Genomic DNA, 22,296 nt, shown 5'->3' with positions numbered 1-22,296 from the left:
CTTTTACGGTGGAAACAGATGGGTTTTAATCCTGGGAAACAGAATCAGCCCTCGACGTCTTTACAACTTTTTCTGAAAAAATCCCTAAGCCGCGCGGTCACAATTTCAGCAAAAATCTGAAGTTCTGCAATACACTCAAAAATGCTGCCAAAATGTTGCAAACGATCCCCTGAAAGCTTTTTCGGTGGAAACAGATGGGTTTTAATCCTGGGAAAAAGAATTAGCCCTCGAGGTCTGAACACCTTTTTTTGAAAAAATCCCTAAGCCGCGCGGTCACAATTTCAGCAAAAATCTGACATCCTGCAATTTAGTCAAAAATGGTGCCAAACTCTTGAAAACGATCCCATGAAAGCTTTTACGATGGAAACAGATGGGTTTTAATCCTGGGAAACAGAATCAGCCCTCGACGTCTGGACAACTTTTGCTGAAAACATCCCTAAGCCGCGTGGTCACAATTTCAGCAAAAATCTGACGTTCTGCAATTCACTCAAAAATGCTGCCAAAATGTTGCAAACGATCCCCTGAAAGCTTTTTCGGTGGAAACAGATGGGTTTTAATCCTGGGAAAAAGAATTAGCCCTCGACGTCTGAACACCTTTTTTTGAAAAAATCCCTAAGCCGCGCGGTCACAATTTCAGCAAAAATCTGACGTTCTGCAATTCACTCAAAAATGGTGCCAAACTCTTGCAAACGATCGCCTGAAAGCTTTTTCGGTGGAAACAGATGGGTTTTTATCCTGGGAAACAGAAATAGCCCTCGACATCTGGACACCTTTTTTTGAAAAAATCCCTAAGCCGCGCAGTCACAATTTCAGCAAAAATCTGACGTTCTGCAATTCACTCAAAAATGCTGCCAAACTCGTGAAAACGATCCCCTGAAAGCTTTTACGATGGAAACAGATGGGTTTTAATCCTGGAAAACCGAATTACCCCTCGACGTCTGGACAACTTTTTTTGAAAAAATTCCTAAGCCGCGCGGTCACAATTTCAGCAAAAATCTGAGGTTCTGCAATTTAGTAAAAAAAGGTGCCAAACTGTTGGAAACGATCCCCTGAAAGCTTTTTCGGTGGAAACAGATGTGTTTTTATCATGGGAAACAGAATTAGCCATCGACGTCTGAACAACTTTTTTTGAAAAAATCCCTAAGCCGCGCGGTCACAATTTCAGCAAAAATCTGACGTTCTGCAATTCACTCAAAAATGGTGCCACACTGTTGCAAACCATCCCCTGAAAGTTTTTTCGGTGGAAACAGATGGGTTTTTATCATGGGAAACAGAATTAGCCCTCGAGGTCTGAACACCTTTTTTTGAAAAAATCCCTAAGCCGCGCGGTCACAATTTCAGCAAAAATCTGACGTTCTGCAATTTAGTCAAAAATGGTGCCAAACTCTTGAAAACGATCCCCTGAAAGCTTTTACGGTGGAAACAGATGGGTTTTAATCCTGGGAAACAGAATCAGCCCTCGACGTCTGGACAACTTTTTTTGAAAAAATCCGTAAGCCGCGCGGTCACAATTTCAGCAAAAATCTGACGTCCGCAATTCACTCAAAAATGGTGACAAACTCTTGCAAACGATCCCCTGAAAGCTTTTTCGGTGGAAACAGATGGGTTTTTATCATGGGAAACAGAATTAGCCCTCGAGGTCTGAACACCTTTTTTTGAAAAAAATCCCTAAGCCGCGCGGTCACAATTTCAGCAAAAATCTGACGTTCTGCAATTTAGTCAAAAATGGTGCCAAACTCTTGCAAACGATCCCCTGAAAGCTTTTACGATGGAAACAGATGGGTTTTAATCCTGGAAAACCGAATTAGCCCTCGACGTCTGAACAACATTTTTGAAAAAATCCCTAAGCCGCGCGGTCACAATTTCAGCGAAAATCTGACGTTCTGCAATTTAGTAAAAAAAGGTGCCAAACTGTTGCAAACGATCCCCTGAAAGCTTTTTCGGTGGAAACAGATGGGTTTTTATCATGGGAAACTGAATTAGCCCTCGACGTCTGAACAACGTTTTCTGAAAAAATCCCTAAGCCGCGCGGTCACAATTTCAGCAAAAATCTGACGTTCTGCAATTCAATCAAAAATGGTGCCAAACTCTTGCAAACGATCCCCTGAAAGCTTTTACGATGGAAACAGATGGGTTTTAATCCTGGGAAACCGAATTAGCCCTCGACGTCTGAACAACTTTTTTTGAAAAAATCCCTAAGCCGCGCGGTCACAATTTCAGCAAAAATCTGACGTTCTGCAATTCACTCAAAAATGCTGCCAAACTCTTGAAAACGATCCCCTGAAAGCTTTTACGATGGAAACAGATGGGTTTTAATCCTGGAAAACCGAATTAGCCCTCGACGTCTGAACAACTTTTTTTGAAAAAATCCCTAAGCCGCGCGGTCACAATTTCAGCGAAAATCTGACGTTCTGCAATTTAGTAAAAAAAGGTGCCAAACTGTTGCAAACGATCCCCTGAAAGCTTTTTCGGTGGAAACAGATGTGTTTTTATCATGGGAAACAGAATTAGCCATCGACGTCTGAACAACTTTTTTTGAAAAAATCCCTAAGCCGCGCGGTCACAATTTCAGCAAAAATCTGACGTTCTGCAATTCACTCAAAAATGCTGCCAAAATGTTGCAAACGATCCCCTGAAAGCTTTTTCGGTGGAAACAGATGGGTTTTAATCCTGGGAAAAAGAATTAGCCCTCGACGTCTGAACAACTTTTTTTGAAAAAATCCGTAAGCCGCGCGGTCACAATTTCAGCAAAAATCTGACGTCCGCAATTCACTCAAAAATGGTGACAAACTCTTGCAAACGATCCCCTGAAAGCTTTTTCGGTGGAAACAGATGGGTTTTTATCATGGGAAACAGAATTAGCCCTCGAGGTCTGAACACCTTTTTTTGAAAAAAATTCCTAAGCCGCGCGGTCACAATTTCAGCAAAAATCTGACGTTCTGCAATTTAGTCAAAAATGGTGCCAAACTCTTGCAAACGATCCCCTGAAAGCTTTTACGGTGGAAACAGATGGGTTTTAATCCTGGGAAACAGAATCAGCCCTCGACGTCTTTACAACTTTTTCTGAAAAAATCCCTAAGCCGCGCGGTCACAATTTCAGCAAAAATCTGAAGTTCTGCAATACACTCAAAAATGCTGCCAAAATGTTGCAAACGATCCCCTGAAAGCTTTTTCGGTGGAAACAGATGGGTTTTAATCCTGGGAAAAAGAATTAGCCCTCGAGGTCTGAACACCTTTTTTTGAAAAAATCCCTAAGCCGCGCGGTCACAATTTCAGCAAAAATCTGACATTCTGCAATTTAGTCAAAAATGGTGCCAAACTCTTGAAAACGATCCCATGAAAGCTTTTACGATGGAAACAGATGGGTTTTAATCCTGGGAAACAGAATCAGCCCTCGACGTCTGGACAACTTTTGCTGAAAACATCCCTAAGCCGCGTGGTCACAATTTCAGCAAAAATCTGACGTTCTGCAATTCACTCAAAAATGCTGCCAAAATGTTGCAAACGATCCCCTGAAAGCTTTTTCGGTGGAAACAGATGGGTTTTAATCCTGGGAAAAAGAATTAGCCCTCGAGGTCTGAACACCTTTTTTTGAAAAAATCCCTAAGCCGCGCGGTCACAATTTCAGCAAAAATCTGACGTTCTGCAATTCACTCAAAAATGGTGCCAAACTCTTGCAAACGATCGCCTGAAAGCTTTTTCGGTGGAAACAGATGGGTTTTTATCCTGGGAAACAGAAATAGCCCTCGACATCTGGACAACTTTTTTTGAAAAAATCCCTAAGCCGCGCAGTCACAATTTCAGCAAAAATCTGACGTTCTGCAATTCACTCAAAAATGCTGCCAAACTCGTGAAAACGATCCCCTGAAAGCTTTTACGATGGAAACAGATGGGTTTTAATCCTGGAAAACCGAATTACCCCTCGACGTCTGGACAACTTTTTTTGAAAAAATTCCTAAGCCGCGCGGTCACAATTTCAGCAAAAATCTGAGGTTCTGCAATTTAGTAAAAAAAGGTGCCAAACTGTTGGAAACGATCCCCTGAAAGCTTTTTCGGTGGAAACAGATGTGTTTTTATCATGGGAAACAGAATTAGCCATCGACGTCTGAACAACTTTTTTTGAAAAAATCCCTAAGCCGCGCGGTCACAATTTCAGCAAAAATCTGACATTCTGCAATTTAGTCAAAAATGGTGCCAAACTCTTGAAAACGATCCCATGAAAGCTTTTACGATGGAAACAGATGGGTTTTAATCCTGGGAAACAGAATCAGCCCTCGACGTCTGGACAACTTTTGCTGAAAACATCCCTAAGCCGCGTGGTCACAATTTCAGCAAAAATCTGACGTTCTGCAATTCACTCAAAAATGCTGCCAAAATGTTGCAAACGATCCCCTGAAAGCTTTTTCGGTGGAAACAGATGGGTTTTAATCCTGGGAAAAAGAATTAGCCCTCGAGGTCTGAACACCTTTTTTTGAAAAAATCCCTAAGCCGCGCGGTCACAATTTCAGCAAAAATCTGACGTTCTGCAATTCACTCAAAAATGGTGCCAAACTCTTGCAAACGATCGCCTGAAAGCTTTTTCGGTGGAAACAGATGGGTTTTTATCCTGGGAAACAGAAATAGCCCTCGACATCTGGACAACTTTTTTTGAAAAAATCCCTAAGCCGCGCAGTCACAATTTCAGCAAAAATCTGACGTTCTGCAATTCACTCAAAAATGCTGCCAAACTCGTGAAAACGATCCCCTGAAAGCTTTTACGATGGAAACAGATGGGTTTTAATCCTGGAAAACCGAATTACCCCTCGACGTCTGGACAACTTTTTTTGAAAAAATTCCTAAGCCGCGCGGTCACAATTTCAGCAAAAATCTGAGGTTCTGCAATTTAGTAAAAAAAGGTGCCAAACTGTTGGAAACGATCCCCTGAAAGCTTTTTCGGTGGAAACAGATGTGTTTTTATCATGGGAAACAGAATTAGCCATCGACGTCTGAACAACTTTTTTTGAAAAAATCCCTAAGCCGCGCGGTCACAATTTCAGCAAAAATCTGACGTTCTGCAATTCACTCAAAAATGGTGCCACACTGTTGCAAACCATCCCCTGAAAGTTTTTTCGGTGGAAACAGATGGGTTTTTATCATGGGAAACAGAATTAGCCCTCGAGGTCTGAACACCTTTTTTTGAAAAAATCCCTAAGCCGCGCGGTCACAATTTCAGCAAAAATCTGACGTTCTGCAATTTAGTCAAAAATGGTGCCAAACTCTTGAAAACGATCCCCTGAAAGCTTTTACGGTGGAAACAGATGGGTTTTAATCCTGGGAAACAGAATCAGCCCTCGACGTCTGGACAACTTTTTTTGAAAAAATCCGTAAGCCGCGCGGTCAAAATTTCAGCAAAAATATGACGTCCGCAATTCACTCAAAAATGGTGACAAACTCTTGCAAACGATCCCCTGAAAGCTTTTTCGGTGGAAACAGATGGGTTTTTATCATGGGAAACAGAATTAGCCCTCGAGGTCTGAACACCTTTTTTTGAAAAAAATCCCTAAGCCGCGCGGTCACAATTTCAGCAAAAATCTGACGTTCTGCAATTTAGTCAAAAATGGTGCCAAACTCTTGCAAACGATCCCCTGAAAGCTTTTACGGTGGAAACAGATGGGTTTTAATCCTGGGAAACAGAATCAGCCCTCGACGTCTTTACAACTTTTTCTGAAAAAATCCCTAAGCCGCGCGGTCACAATTTCAGCAAAAATCTGAAGTTCTGCAATACACTCAAAAATGCTGCCAAAATGTTGCAAACGATCCCCTGAAAGCTTTTTCGGTGGAAACAGATGGGTTTTAATCCTGGGAAAAAGAATTAGCCCTCGAGGTCTGAACACCTTTTTTTGAAAAAATCCCTAAGCCGCGCGGTCACAATTTCAGCAAAAATCTGACATTCTGCAATTTAGTCAAAAATGGTGCCAAACTCTTGAAAACGATCCCATGAAAGCTTTTACGATGGAAACAGATGGGTTTTAATCCTGGGAAACAGAAACAGCCCTCGACGTCTGGACAACTTTTGCTGAAAACATCCCTAAGCCGCGTGGTCACAATTTCAGCAAAAATCTGACGTTCTGCAATTCACTCAAAAATGCTGCCAAAATGTTGCAAACGATCCCCTGAAAGCTTTTTCGGTGGAAACAGATGGGTTTTAATCCTGGGAAAAAGAATTAGCCCTCGACGTCTGAACAACTTTTTTGGAAAAAATCCCTAAGCCGCGCGGTCACAATTTCAGCAAAAATCTGACGTTCTGCAATTTAGTCAAAAATGGTGCCAAACTCTTGCAAACGATCGCCTGAAAGCTTTTTCGGTGGAAACAGATGGGTTTTTATCCTGGGAAACAGAAACAGCCCTCGACATCTGGACAACTTTTTTTGAAAAAATCCCTAAGCCGCGCAGTCACAATTTCAGCAAAAATCTGACGTTCTGCAATTCACTCAAAAATGCTGCCAAACTCGTGAAAACGATCCCCTGAAAGCTTTTACGATGGAAACAGATGGGTTTTAATCCTGGAAAACCGAATTACCCCTCGACGTCTGGACAACTTTTTTTGAAAAAATTCCTAAGCCGCGCGGTCACAATTTCAGCGAAAATCTGAGGTTCTGCAATTTAGTAAAAAAAGGTGCCAAACTGTTGGAAACGATCCCCTGAAAGCTTTTTCGGTGGAAACAGATGTGTTTTTATCATGGGAAACAGAATTAGCCATCGACGTCTGAACAACTTTTTTTGAAAAAATCCCTAAGCCGCGCGGTCACAATTTCAGCAAAAATCTGACGTTCTGCAATTCACTCAAAAATGGTGCCACACTGTTGCAAACCATCCCCTGAAAGTTTTTTCGGTGGAAACAGATGGGTTTTTATCATGGGAAACAGAATTAGCCCTCGAGGTCTGAACACCTTTTTTTGAAAAAATCCCTAAGCCGCGCGGTCACAATTTCAGCAAAAATCTGACGTTCTGCAATTTAGTCAAAAATGGTGCCAAACTCTTGAAAACGATCCCCTGAAAGCTTTTACGGTGGAAACAGATGGGTTTTAATCCTGGGAAACAGAATCAGCCCTCGACGTCTGGACAACTTTTTTTGAAAAAATCCCTAAGCCGCACGGTCACAATTTCAGCAAAAATCTGACGTTCTGCAATTTAGTCAAAAATGGTGCCAAACTGTTGCAAACGATCCCCTGAAAGCTTTTTCGGTGGAAACAGATGGGTTTTTATCATGGGAAACAGAATTAGCCCTCGACGTCTGAAAAACTTTTTTTGAAAAAATCCCTAAGCCGCGCGGTCACAATTTCAGCAAAAATCTGACGTTCTGCAATTCACTCAAAAATGGTGCCACACTGTTGCAAACCATCCCCTGAAAGCTTTTTCGGTGGAAACAGATGGGTTTTAATCCTGGGAAACAGAATTAGCCCTTGACGTCTGGACAACTTTTTTTGAAAAAATCCCTAAGCCGCGCGGTCACAATTTCAGCAAAAATCTGACGTTCTGCAATTTAGTCAAAAATGGTGCCACACTGTTGCAAACCATCCCCTGAAAGCTTTTTCGGTGGAAACAGATGGGTTTTAATCCTGGGAAACAGAATTAGCCCTTGACGTCTGGACAACTTTTTTTGAAAAAATCCCTAAGCCGCGCAGTCACAATTTCAGCAAAAATCTGACGTTCTGCAATTTAGTCAAAAATGGTGCCAAACTGTTGCAAACCATCCCCTGAAAGCTTTTTCGGTGGAAACAGATGGGTTTTAATCCTGGGAAACAGAATTAGCCCTCGACGTCTGGACAACTTTTTTTGAAAAAATCCCTAAGCCGCGCGGTCACAATTTCAGCAAAAATCTGACGTTCTGCAATTTAGTCAAAAATGGTGCCAAACTCTTGCAAACGATCCCCTGAAAGCTTTTACGGTGGAAACAGATGGGTTTTAATCCTGGGAAACAGAATCAGCCCTCGACGTCAGGACAACTTTTTTTGAAAAAATCCCTAAGCCGCGCGGTCACAATTTCAGCAAAAATCTGACGTTCTGCAATTCACTCAAAAATGGTGCCACACTGTTGCAAACCTTCCCCTGAAAGCTTTTTCGGTGGAAACAGATGGCTTTTTATCATGGGAAACAGAATTAGCACTCGACGTCTGAACACCTTTTTTTGAAAAAATCCCTAAGCCGCGCGGTCACAATTTCAGCAAAAATCTGACGTTCTGCAATTCACTCAAAAATGGTGCCACACTGTTGCAAACCATCCCCTGAAAGCTTTTTCGGTGGAAACAGATGGGTTTTAATCCTGGGAAACAGAATTAGCCCTTGACGTCTGGACAACTTTTTTTGAAAAAATCTCTAAGCCGCGCGGTCACAATTTCAGCAAAAATCTGACGTTCTGCAATTTAGTCAAAAATGGTGCCAAACTGTTGCAAACGATCCCCTGAAAGCTTTTTCGGTGGAAACAAATGGGTTTTAATCCTGGGAAACAGAATTAGCCCTCGACGTCTGGACAACTTTTTTTGAAAAAATCCCTAAGCCGCGCGGTCACGATTTCAGCAAAAATCTGACGTTCTGCAATTCACTCAAAAATGGTGCCAAACTCTTGAAAACGATCCCCATGAAAGCTTTTACGATGGAAACAGATGGGTTTTAATCCTGGGAAACACAATCAGCCCTCGACGTCTGGAGAACTTTTTTTGAAAAAATCCCTAAGCCGCACGGTCACAATTTCAGCAAAATCTGAAGTTCTGCAATTCACTCAAAAATGGTGCCAAACTGTTGCAAACCATCCCCTGAAAGCTTTTTCGGTGGAAGCAGATGGGTTTTTATCATGGGAAACAGAATTAGCCCTCGAGGTCTGAACACCTTTTTTTGAAAAAATCCCTAAGCCGCGCGGTCACAATTTCAGCAAAAATCTGACGTTCTGCAATTTAGTCAAAAATGGTGCCAAACAGTTGCAAACGATCCCCTGAAAGCTTTTTCAGTGGAAACAGATGGGTTTTAATCCTGGGAAACAGAATCAGCCCTCGACGTCTGGACAACTTTTTCTGAAAAAATCCCTAAGCCGCGCGGTCACAATTTCAGCAAAAATCTGACGTTCTGCAATTTAGTCAAAAATGGTGCCAAACTGTTGCAAACGATCCCCTGAAAGCTTTTTCGGTGTAATCAGATGGGTTTTTATCATGGGAAACATAATTAGCCCTCGACGTCCGAACAACTTTTTCTGAAAAAATCCCTAAGCCGCGCGGTCACAATTTCAGCAAAAATCTGACGTTCTGCAATTTAGTCAAAAATGGTGCCAAACTGTTGCAAACGATCCCCTGAAAGCTTTTACGGTGGAAACAGATGGGTTTTAATCCTGGGAAACAGAATCAGCCCTCGACGTCTGGACAACTTTTTTTGAAAAAATCCCTAAGCCGCGCGGTCACAATTTCAGCAAAAATCTGACGTTCTGCAATTTAGTCAAAAATGGTGCCAAACTCTTGCAAACGATCCCCTGAAAGCTTTTTCGGTGGAAACAGATGGGTTTTTATCATGGGAAACAGAATCAGCCCTCGACGTCTGGACAACTTTTCTTGAAAAAATCCCTAAGCCGCGCGGTCACAATTTCAGCAAAAATCTGACGTTCTGCAATTTAGTCAAAAATGGTGCCAAACTGTTGCAAACGATCCCCTGAAAGCTTTTTCGGTGGAAACAGATGGGTTTTTATCATGGGAAACTGAATTAGCCCTCGACGTCTGAACAACGTTTTCTGAAAAAATCCCGAAGCCGCGCGGTCACAATTTCAGCAAAAATCTGACGTTCTACAATTCACTCAAAAATGCTGCCAAACTCTTGAAAACGATCCCCTGAAAGCTATTACGATGGAAACAGATGGGTTTTAATCCTGGGAAACCGAATTAGCCCTCGACTTCTGAACAACTTTTTTTGAAAAAATCCCTAAGCCGCGCGGTCACAATTTCAGCAAAAATCTGACGTTCTGCAATTTCGTCAAAAATGATGCCAAACTCTTGCAAACGATCCCCTGAAAGCTTTTACGGTGGAAACAGATGGGTTTTAATCCTGGGAAACCGAATTAGCCCTCGACGTTTGAACAACTTTTTTTGAAAAAATCCCTAAGCCACGCGGTCACAATTTCAGCAAAAATCTGACGTTCTGCAATTTAGTAAAAAATGGTGCCAAACTGTTGCAAATGATCCCCTGAAAGCTTTTTCGGTGGAAACAGATGTGTTTTTATCATGGGAAACAGAATTAGCCATCGACGTCTGAACAACTTTTTTTGAAAAAATCCCTAAGCCGCGCGGTCACAATTTCAGCAAAAATCTGACGTTCTGCAATTTAGTCAAAAATGGTGCCACACTGTTGCAAACTATCCCCTGAAAGCTTTTTCGGTGGAAACAGATGGGTTTTAATCCTGGGAAACAGAATTAGCCCTCGACGTCTGGACAACTTTTTTTGAAAAAATCCCTAAGCCGCGCGGTCACAATTTCAGCAAAAATCTGACGTTCTGCAATTTAGTCAAAAATGGTGCCAAACTGTTGCAAACGATCCCCTGAAAGCTTTTACGGTGGAAACAGATGGGTTTTAATCCTGGGAAACAGAATCAGCCCTCGACGTCTGGACAACTTTTTTTGAAAAAATCCCTAAGCCGCACGGTCACAATTTCAGCAAAAATCTGACGTTCTGCAATTTAGTCAAAAATGGTGCCAAACTGTTGCAAACGATCCCCTGAAAGCTTTTTCGGTGGAAACAGATGGGTTTTTATCATGGGAAACAGAATTAGCCCTCGACGTCTGAACAACTTTTTGTGAAAAAATCCCTAAGCCGCGCGGTCACAATTTCAGCAAAAATCTGATGTTCTGCAATTCACTCAAAAATGGTGCCACACTGTTGCAAACCATCCCCTGAAAGCTTTTTCGGTGGAAACAGATGGGTTTTAATCCTGGGAAACAGAATTAGCCCTTGACGTCTGGACAACTTTTTTTGAAAAAATCCCTAAGCCGCGCGGTCACAATTTCAGCAAAAATCTGACGTTCTGCAATTTAGTCAAAAATGGTGCCACACTGTTGCAAACCATCCCCTGAAAGCTTTTTCGGTGGAAACAGATGGGTTTTAATCCTGGGAAACAGAATTAGCCCTTGACGTCTGGACAACTTTTTTTGAAAAAATCCCTAAGCCGCGCAGTCACAATTTCAGCAAAAATCTGACGTTCTGCAATTTAGTCAAAAATGGTGCCAAACTGTTGCAAACCATCCCCTGAAAGCTTTTTCGGTGGAAACAGATGGGTTTTAATCCTGGGAAACAGAATTAGCCCTCGACGTCTGGACAACTTTTTTTGAAAAAATCCCTAAGCCGCGCGGTCACAATTTCAGCAAAAATCTGACGTTCTGCAATTTAGTCAAAAATGGTGCCAAACTCTTGCAAACGATCCCCTGAAAGCTTTTACGGTGGAAACAGATGGATTTTAATCCTGGGAAACAGAATCAGCCCTCGACGTCAGGACAACTTTTTTTGAAAAAATCCCTAAGCCGCGCGGTCACAATTTCAGCAAAAATCTGACGTTCTGCAATTCACTCAAAAATGGTGCCACACTGTTGCAAACCTTCCCCTGAAAGCTTTTTCGGTGGAAACAGATGGGTTTTAATCCTGGGAAACAGAATTAGCCCTTGACGTCTGGACAACTTTTTTTGAAAAAATCCCTAAGCCGCGCGGTCACAATTTCAGCAAAAATCTGACGTTCTGCAATTTAGTCAAAAATGGTGCCAAACTGTTGCAAACGATCCCCTGAAAGCTTTTTCGGTGGAAACAAATGGGTTTTAATCCTGGGAAACAGAATTAGCCCTCGACGTCTGGACAACTTTTTTTGAAAAAATCCCTAAGCCGCGCGGTCACAATTTCAGCAAAAATCTGACGTTCTGCAATTTAGTCAAAAATGGTGCCAAACTCTTGCAAACGATCCCCTGAAAGCTTTTACGGTGGAAACAGATGGGTTTTAATCCTGGGAAACAGAATCAGCCCTCGTCGTCAGGACAACTTTTTTTGAAAAAATCCCTAAGCCGCGCGGTCACAATTTCAGCAAAAATCTGACGTTCTGCAATTCACTCAAAAATGGTGCCACACTGTTGCAAACCATCCCCTGAAAGCTTTTTCGGTGGAAACAGATGGGTTTTAATCCTGGGAAACAGAATTAGCCCTTGACGTCTGGACAACTTTTTTTGAAAAAATCCCAAAGCCGCGCGGTCACAATTTCAGCAAAAATCTGACGTTCTGCAATTTAGTCAAAAATGGTGCCACACTGTTGCAAACCATCCCCTGAAAGCTTTTTCGGTGGAAACAGATGGGTTTTAATCCTGGGAAACAGAATTAGCCCTCGACGTCTGGACAACTTTTTTTGAAAAAATCCCTAAGCCGCGCAGTCACAATTTCAGCAAAAATCTGACGTTCTGCAATTTAGTCAAAAATGGTGCCAAACTGTTGCAAACCATCCCCTGAAAGCTTTTTCGGTGGAAACAGATGGGTTTTAATCCTGGGAAACAGAATTAGCCCTCGACGTCTGGACAACTTTTTTTGAAAAAATCCCTAAGCCGCGCGGTCACAATTTCAGCAAAAATCTGACGTTCTGCAATTTAGTCAAAAATGGTGCCAAACTCTTGCAAACGATCCCCTGAAAGCTTTTACGGTGGAAACAGATGGATTTTAATCCTGGGAAACAGAATCAGCCCTCGACGTCAGGACAACTTTTTTTGAAAAAATCCCTAAGCCGCGCGGTCACAATTTCAGCAAAAATCTGACGTTCTGCAATTCACTCAAAAATGGTGCCACACTGTTGCAAACCTTCCCCTGAAAGCTTTTTCGGTGGAAACAGATGGCTTTTTATCATGGGAAACAGAATTAGCACTTGACGTCTGAACACCTTTTTTTGAAAAAATCCCTAAGCCGCGCGGTCACAATTTCACCAAAAATCTGACGTTCTGCAATTCACTCAAAAATGGTGCCACACTGTTGCAAACCATCCCCTGAAAGCTTTTTCGGTGGAAACAGATGGGTTTTAATCCTGGGAAACAGAATTAGCCCTTGACGTCTGGACAACTTTTTTTGAAAAAATCCCTAAGCCGCGCGGTCACAATTTCAGCAAAAATCTGACGTTCTGCAATTTAGTCAAAAATGGTGCCAAACTGTTGCAAACGATCCCCTGAAAGCTTTTTCGGTGGAAACAAATGGGTTTTAATCCTGGGAAACAGAATTAGCCCTCGACGTCTGGACAACTTTTTTTGAAAAAATCCCTAAGCCGCGCGGTCACGATTTCAGCAAAAATCTGACGTTCTGCAATTCACTCAAAAATGGTGCCAAACTCTTGAAAACGATCCCCATGAAAGCTTTTACGATGGAAACAGATGGGTTTTAATCCTGGGAAACACAATCAGCCCTCGACGTCTGGAGAACTTTTTTTGAAAAAATCCCTAAGCCGCACGGTCACAATTTCAGCAAAATCTGAAGTTCTGCAATTCACTCAAAAATGGTGCCAAACTGTTGCAAACCATCCCCTGAAAGCTTTTTCGGTGGAAGCAGATGGGTTTTTATCATGGGAAACAGAATTAGCCCTCGAGGTCTGAACACCTTTTTTTGAAAAAATCCCTAAGCCGCGCGGTCACAATTTCAGCAAAAATCTGACCTTCTGCAATTTAGTCAAAAATGGTGCCAAACAGTTGCAAACGATCCCCTGAAAGCTTTTTCAGTGGAAACAGATGGGTTTTAATCCTGGGAAACAGAATCAGCCCTCGACGTCTGGACAACTTTTTCTGAAAAAATCCCTAAGCCGCGCGGTCACAATTTCAGCAAAAATCTGACGTTCTGCAATTTAGTCAAAAATGGTGCAAAACTGTTGCAAACGATCCCCTGAAAGCTTTTTCGGTGGAAGCAGATGGGTTTTTATCATGGGAAACAGAATTAGCCCTCGAGGTCTGAACACCTTTTTTTGAAAAAAATCCCTAAGCCGCGCGGTCACAATTTCAGCAAAAATCTGACGTTCTGCAATTTAGTCAAAAATGGTGCCAAACTGTTGCAAACGATCCCCTGAAAGCTTTTTCGGTGGAAACAGATGGGTTTTAATCCTGGGAAACAGAATTAGCCCTCGACATCTGGACAACTTTTTTTGAAAAAATCCCTAAGCCGCGCGGTCACAATTTCAGCAAAAATCTGACGTTCTGCAATTCACTCAAAAATGGTGCCAAACTCTTGCAAACGATCCCCTGAAAGCTTTTTCGGTGGAAACAGATGGGTTTTTATCATGGGAAACAGAATTAGCCCTCGACGTCTCAACATTTTTTTTTGAAAAAATCCCTAAGCCGCGCGGTCACAATTTCAGCAAAAATCTGACGTTCTGCAATTTAGTCAAAAATGGTGCCAAACTCTTGCAAACGATCCCCTGAAAGCTTTTTCGGTGGAAACAGATGGGTTTTTATCATGGGAAACAGAATTAGCCCTCGAGGTCTGAACCCCTTTTTTTGAAAAAATCCCTAAGCCGCGCGGTCACAATTTCAGCAAAAATCTGACGTTCTGCAATACACTCAAAAATGCTGCCAAAATGTTGCAAACGATCCCCTGAAAGCTTTTTCGGTGGAAACAGATGGGTTTTAATCCTGGGAAAAAGAATTAGCCCTCGACGTCTGAACACCTTTTTTTGAAAAAATCCCTAAGCCGCGCGGTCACAATTTCAGCAAAAATCTGACGTTCTGCAATTTAGTCAAAAATGGTGCGAAACTGTTGCAAATGATCCCCTGAAAGCTTTTACGATGGAAACAGATGGGTTTTAATCCTGGGAAACCGAATTAGCCCTCGACGTCTGAACAACTTTTTTTGAAAAAATCCCTAAGCCGCGCGGTCACAATTTCAGCAAAAATCTGACGTTCTGCAATTTATTAAAAAATGGTGCCAAACTGTTGCAAATGATCCCCTGAAAGCTTTTTCGGTGGAAACAGATGTGTTTTTATCATGGGAAACAGAATTAGCCATCGACGTCTGAACAACTTTTTTTGAAAAAATCCCTAAGCCGCGCGGTCACAATTTCAGCAAAAATCTGACGTTCTGCAATACACTCAAAAATGCTGCCAAAATGTTGCAAACGATCCCCTGAAAGCTTTTTCGGTGGAAACAGATGGGTTTTAATCCTGGGAAAAAGAATTAGCCCTCAAGGTCTGAACACCTTTTTTTGAAAAAATCCCTAAGCCGCGCGGTCACAATTTCAGCAAAAATCTGACGTTCTGCAATTTAGTCAAAAATGGTGCCAAACTCTTGAAAACGATCCCCATGAAAGCTTTTACGATGGAAACAGATGGGTTTTAATCCTGGGAAACAGAATCAGCCCTCGACGTCTGGACAACTTTTTTTGAAAAAATCCCTAAGCCGCACGGTCACAATTTCAGCAAAATCTGACGTTCTGCAATTCACTCAAAAATGGTGCCAAACTGTTGCAAACGATCCCCTGAAAGCTTTTTCGGTGGAAGCAGATGGGTTTTTATCATGGGAAACAGAATTAGCCCTCGAGGTCTGAACACCTTTTTTTGAAAAAATCCCTAAGCCGCGCGGTCACAATTTCAGCAAAAATCTGACCTTCTGCAATTTAGTCAAAAATGGTGCCAAACTGTTGCAAACGATCCCCTGAAAGCTTTTTCAGTGGAAACAGATGGGTTTTAATCCTGGGAAACAGAATCAGCCCTCGACGTCTGGAGAACTTTTTCTGAAAAAATCCCTAAGCCGAGCGGTCACTATTTCAGCAAAAATCTGACGTTCTGCAATTTAGTCAAAAATGGTGCCAAACTGTTGCAAACGATCCCCTGAAAGCTTTTTTGGTGGAAACAGATGGGTTTTTATCATGGGAAACAGAATTAGCCCTCAAGGTCTGAACACCTTTTTTTGAAAAAAAGCCCTAAGCCGCGCGGTCACAATTTCAGCAAAAATCTGACGTTCTGCAATTCACTCTAAAATGCTGCCAAACTCTTGAAAACGATCCCCTGAAAGCTTTTACGATGGAAACAGATGGGTTTTAATCCTGGGAAACCGAATTAGCCCTCGACGTCTGAACAACTTTTTTTGAAAAAATCCCTAAGCCGCGCGGTCACAATTTCAGCAAAAATCTGACGTTCTGCAATTTATTAAAAAATGGTGCCAAACTGTTGCAAATGATCCCCTGAAAGCTTTTTCGGTGGAAACAGATGTGTTTTTATCATGGGAAACAGAATTAGCCATCGACGTCTGAACAACTTTTTTTGAAAAAATCCCTAAGCCGCGCGGTCACAATTTCAGCAAAAATCTGACGTTCTGCAATTTAGTCAAAAATGGTGCCACACTGTTGCAAACCATCCCCTGAAAGCTTTTTCGGTGGAAAGAGATGGGTTTTAATCCTGGGAAACAGAATTAGCCCTCGACGTCTGGACAACTTTTTTTGAAAAAACCCCTAAGCCGCGCGGTCACAATTTCAGCAAAAATCTGACGTTCTGCAATTTAGTCAAAAATGGTGCCAAACTCTTGCAAACGATCCCCTGAAAGCTTTTTCGGTGGAAACAGATGGGTTTTAATCCTGGGAAACAGAATTAGCCCTCGACGTCTGGACAACTTTTTTTGAAAAAATCCCTAAGCCGCGCGGTCACAATTTCAGCAAAAATCTGACGTTCTGCAATTTAGTCAAAAATGGTGCCAAACTCTTGCAAACGATCCCCTGAAAGCTTTTTCGGTGGAAACAGATGGGTTTTTATCATGGGAAACAGAATTAGCCCTCGACGTCTGAACAACTTTTTTTTGAAAAAATCCCTAAGCCGCTGGGTCACCATTTCAGCAAAAATCTGACGTTCTGCAATTTAGTAAAAAATGGTGCCAAACTGTTGCAAACGGTCCCCAGAAAGCTTTTTCGGCGGAAACAGATGGGTTTGTATCATGGTAAACAGAATTAGCCCTCTGCGTCTCAACAACTTTTTTTAAAAAAAATCCCTAAGCCGCGCAGTCACAATTTCAGCAAAAATCTGACGTTCTACAATATAGTAAAAAATGGTGCCAAACTGTTGCAAACGATCCCCGGAAAGCTTTTTCGGTGTAATCAGATGGGTTTTTATCATGGGAAACATAATTAGCCCTCGACGTCCGAACAACTTTTTCTGAAAAAATCCCTAAGCCGCGCGGTCACAATTTCAGCAAAAATCTGACGTTCTGCAATTTAGTCAAAAATGGTGCCAAACTGTTGCAAACGATCCCCTGAAAGCTTTTACGGTGGAAACAGATGGGTTTTAATCCTGGGAAACAGAATCAGCCCTCGACGTCTGGACAACTTTTTTTGAAAAAATCCCTAAGCCGCGCGGTCACAATTTCAGCAAAAATCTGACGTTCTGCAATTTAGTCAAAAATGGTGCCAAACTCTTGCAAACGATCCCCTGAAAGCTTTTTCGGTGGAAACAGATGGGTTTTTATCATGGGAAACAGAATCAGCCCTCGACGTCTGGACAACTTTTCTTGAAAAAATCCCTAAGCCGCGCGGTCACAATTTCAGCAAAAATCTGACGTTCTGCAATTTAGTCAAAAATGGTGCCAAACTGTTGCAAACGATCCCCTGAAAGCTTTTTCGGTGGAAACAGATGGGTTTTTATCATGGGAAACTGAATTAGCCCTCGACGTCTGAACAACGTTTTCTGAAAAAATCCCGAAGCCGCGCGGTCACAATTTCAGCAAAAATCTGACGTTCTACAATTCACTCAAAAATGCTGCCAAACTCTTGAAAACGATCCCCTGAAAGCTATTACGATGGAAACAGATGGGTTTTAATCCTGGGAAACCGAATTAGCCCTCGACTTCTGAACAACTTTTTTTGAAAAAATCCCTAAGCCGCGCGGTCACAATTTCAGCAAAAATCTGACGTTCTGCAATTTCGTCAAAAATGATGCCAAACTCTTGCAAACGATCCCCTGAAAGCTTTTACGGTGGAAACAGATGGGTTTTAATCCTGGGAAACCGAATTAGCCCTCGACGTCTGAACAACTTTTTTTGAAAAAATCCCTAAGCCACGCGGTCACAATTTCAGCAAAAATCTGACGTTCTGCAATTTAGTAAAAAATGGTGCCAAACTGTTGCAAATGATCCCCTGAAAGCTTTTTCGGTGGAAACAGATGTGTTTTTATCATGGGAAACAGAATTAGCCATCGACGTCTGAACAACTTTTTTTGAAAAAATCCCTAAGCCGCGCGGTCACAATTTCAGCAAAAATCTGACGTTCTGCAATTTAGTCAAAAATGGTGCCACACTGTTGCAAACTATCCCCTGAAAGCTTTTTCGGTGGAAACAGATGGGTTTTAATCCTGGGAAACAGAATTAGCCCTCGACGTCTGGACAACTTTTTTTGAAAAAATCCCTAAGCCGCGCGGTCACAATTTCAGCAAAAATCTGACGTTCTGCAATTTAGTCAAAAATGGTGCCAAACTGTTGCAAACGATCCCCTGAAAGCTTTTACGGTGGAAACAGATGGGTTTTAATCCTGGGAAACAGAATCATCCCTCGACGTCTGGACAACTTTTTTTGAAAAAATCCCTAAGCCGCACGGTCACAATTTCAGCAAAAATCTGACGTTCTGCAATTTAGTCAAAAATGGTGCCAAACTGTTGCAAACGATCCCCTGAAAGCTTTTTCGGTGGAAACAGATGGGTTTTTATCATGGGAAACAGAATTAGCCCTCGACGTCTGAACAACTTTTTGTGAAAAAATCCCTAAGCCGCGCGGTCACAATTTCAGCAAAAATCTGATGTTCTGCAATTCACTCAAAAATGGTGCCACACTGTTGCAAACCATCCCCTGAAAGCTTTTTCGGTGGAAACAGATGGGTTTTAATCCTGGGAAACAGAATTAGCCCTTGACGTCTGGACAACTTTTTTTGAAAAAATCCCTAAGCCGCGCGGTCACAATTTCAGCAAAAATCTGACGTTCTGCAATTTAGTCAAAAATGGTGCCACACTGTTGCAAACCATCCCCTGAAAGCTTTTTCGGTGGAAACAGATGGGTTTTAATCCTGGGAAACAGAATTAGCCCTTGACGTCTGGACAACTTTTTTTGAAAAAATCCCTAAGCCGCGCAGTCACAATTTCAGCAAAAATCTGACGTTCTGCAATTTAGTCAAAAATGGTGCCAAACTGTTGCAAACCATCCCCTGAAAGCTTTTTCGGTGGAAACAGATGGGTTTTAATCCTGGGAAACAGAATTAGCCCTCGACGTCTGGACAACTTTTTTTGAAAAAATCCCTAAGCCGCGCGGTCACAATTTCAGCAAAAATCTGACGTTCTGCAATTTAGTCAAAAATGGTGCCAAACTCTTGCAAACGATCCCCTGAAAGATTTTACGGTGGAAACAGATGGATTTTAATCCTGGGAAACAGAATCAGCCCTCGACGTCAGGACAACTTTTTTTGAAAAAATCCCTAAGCCGCGCGGTCACAATTTCAGCAAAAATCTGACGTTCTGCAATTCACTCAAAAATGGTGCCACACTGTTGCAAACCTTCCCCTGAAAGCTTTTTCGGTGGAAACAGATGGGTTTTAATCCTGGGAAACAGAATTAGCCCTTGACGTCTGGACAACTTTTTTTGAAAAAATCCCTAAGCCGCGCGGTCACAATTTCAGCAAAAATCTGACGTTCTGCAATTTAGTCAAAAATGGTGCCAAACTGTTGCAAACGATCCCCTGAAAGCTTTTTCGGTGGAAACAAATGGGTTTTAATCCTGGGAAACAGAATTAGCCCTCGACGTCTGGACAACTTTTTTTGAAAAAATCCCTAAGCCGCGCGGTCACAATTTCAGCAAAAATCTGACGTTCTGCAATTTAGTCAAAAATGGTGCCAAACTCTTGCAAACGATCCCCTGAAAGCTTTTACGGTGGAAACAGATGGGTTTTAATCCTGGGAAACAGAATCAGCCCTCGTCGTCAGGACAACTTTTTTTGAAAAAATCCCTAAGCCGCGCGGTCACAATTTCAGCAAAAATCTGACGTTCTGCAATTCACTCAAAAATGGTGCCACACTGTTGCAAACCTTCCCCTGAAAGCTTTTTCGGTGGAAACAGATGGCTTTTTATCATGGGAAACAGAATTAGCACTCGACGTCTGAACACCTTTTTTTGAAAAAATCCCTAAGCCGCGCGGTCACAATTTCAGCAAAAATCTGACGTTCTGCAATTTAGTCAAAAATGGTGCCAAACTGTTGCAAACGATCCCCTGAAAGCTTTTACGGTGGAAACAGATGGGTTTTAATCCTGGGAAACAGAATCAGCCCTCGACGTCTGGACAACTTTTTTTGAAAAAATCCCTAAGCCGCGCGGTCACAATTTCAGCAAAAATCTGACGTTCTGCAATTTAGTCAAAAATGGTGCCAAACTCTTGCAAACGATCCCCTGAAAGCTTTTACGGTGGAAACAGATGGGTTTTAATCCTGGGAAACCGAATTAGCCCTCGACGTCTGAACAACTTTTTTTGAAAAAATCCCTAAGCCACGCGGTCACAATTTCAGCAAAAATCTGACGTTCTGCAATTTAGTAAAAAATGGTGCCAAACTGTTGCAAATGATCCCCTGAAAGCTTTTTCGGTGGAAACAGATGTGTTTTTATCATGGGAAACAGAATTAGCCATCGACGTCTGAACAACTTTTTTTGAAAAAATCCCTAAGCCGCGCGGTCACAATTTCAGCAAAAATCTGACGTTCTGCAATTTAGTCAAAAATGGTGCCACACTGTTGCAAACTATCCCCTGAAAGCTTTTTCGGTGGAAACAGATGGGTTTTAATCCTGGGAAACAGAATTAGCCCTCGACGTCTGGACAACTTTTTTTGAAAAAATCCCTAAGCCGCGCGGTCACAATTTCAGCAAAAATCTGACGTTCTGCAATTTAGTCAAAAATGGTGCCAAACTGTTGCAAACGATCCCCTGAAAGCTTTTACGGTGGAAACAGATGGGTTTTAATCCTGGGAAACAGAATCAGCCCTCGACGTCTGGACAACTTTTTTTGAAAAAATCCCTAAGCCGCACGGTCACAATTTCAGCAAAAATCTGACGTTCTGCAATTTAGTCAAAAATGGTGCCAAACTGTTGCAAACGATCCCCTGAAAGCTTTTTCGGTGGAAACAGATGGGTTTTTATCATGGGAAACAGAATTAGCCCTCGACGTCTGAACAACTTTTTGTGAAAAAATCCCTAAGCCGCGCGGTCACAATTTCAGCAAAAATCTGACGTTCTGCAATTCACTCAAAAATGGTGCCACACTGTTGCAAACCATCCCCTGAAAGCTTTTTCGGTGGAAACAGATGGGTTTTAATCCTGGGAAACAGAATTAGCCCTTGACGTCTGGACAACTTTTTTTGAAAAAATCCCAAAGCCGCGCGGTCACAATTTCAGCAAAAATCTGACGTTCTGCAATTTAGTCAAAAATGGTGCCACACTGTTGCAAACCATCCCCTGAAAGCTTTTTCGGTGGAAACAGATGGGTTTTAATCCTGGGAAACAGAATTAGCCCTTGACGTCTGGACAACTTTTTTTGAAAAAATCCCTAAGCCGCGCAGTCACAATTTCAGCAAAAATCTGACGTTCTGCAATTTAGTCAAAAATGGTGCCAAACTGTTGCAAACCATCCCCTGAAAGCTTTTTCGGTGGAAACAGATGGGTTTTAATCCTGGGAAACAGAATTAGCCCTCGACGTCTGGACAACTTTTTTTGAAAAAATCCCTAAGCCGCGCGGTCACAATTTCAGCAAAAATCTGACGTTCTGCAATTTAGTCAAAAATGGTGCCAAACTCTTGCAAACGATCCCCTGAAAGCTTTTACGGTGGAAACAGATGGATTTTAATCCTGGGAAACAGAATCAGCCCTCGACGTCAGGACAACTTTTTTTGAAAAAATCCCTAAGCCGCGCGGTCACAATTTCAGCAAAAATCTGACGTTCTGCAATTCACTCAAAAATGGTGCCACACTGTTGCAAACCTTCCCCTGAAAGCTTTTTCGGTGGAAACAGATGGGTTTTAATCCTGGGAAACAGAATTAGCCCTTGACGTCTGGACAACTTTTTTTGAAAAAATCCCTAAGCCGCGCAGTCACAATTTCAGCAAAAATCTGACGTTCTGCAATTTAGTCAAAAATGGTGCCAAACTGTTGCAAACCATCCCCTGAAAGCTTTTTCGGTGGAAACAGATGGGTTTTAATCCTGGGAAACAGAATTAGCCCTCGACGTCTGGACAACTTTTTTTGAAAAAATCCCTAAGCCGCGCGGTCACAATTTCAGCAAAAATC

The sequence above is a fragment of the Podarcis tiliguerta genome (genome assembly GCF_965153285.1).
Source record: "Podarcis tiliguerta genome assembly, chromosome: 4".
Classification (NCBI taxonomy): Eukaryota; Metazoa; Chordata; class Lepidosauria; order Squamata; family Lacertidae; genus Podarcis; species Podarcis tiliguerta.
This window is presented reverse-complemented; position numbering follows the sequence as displayed.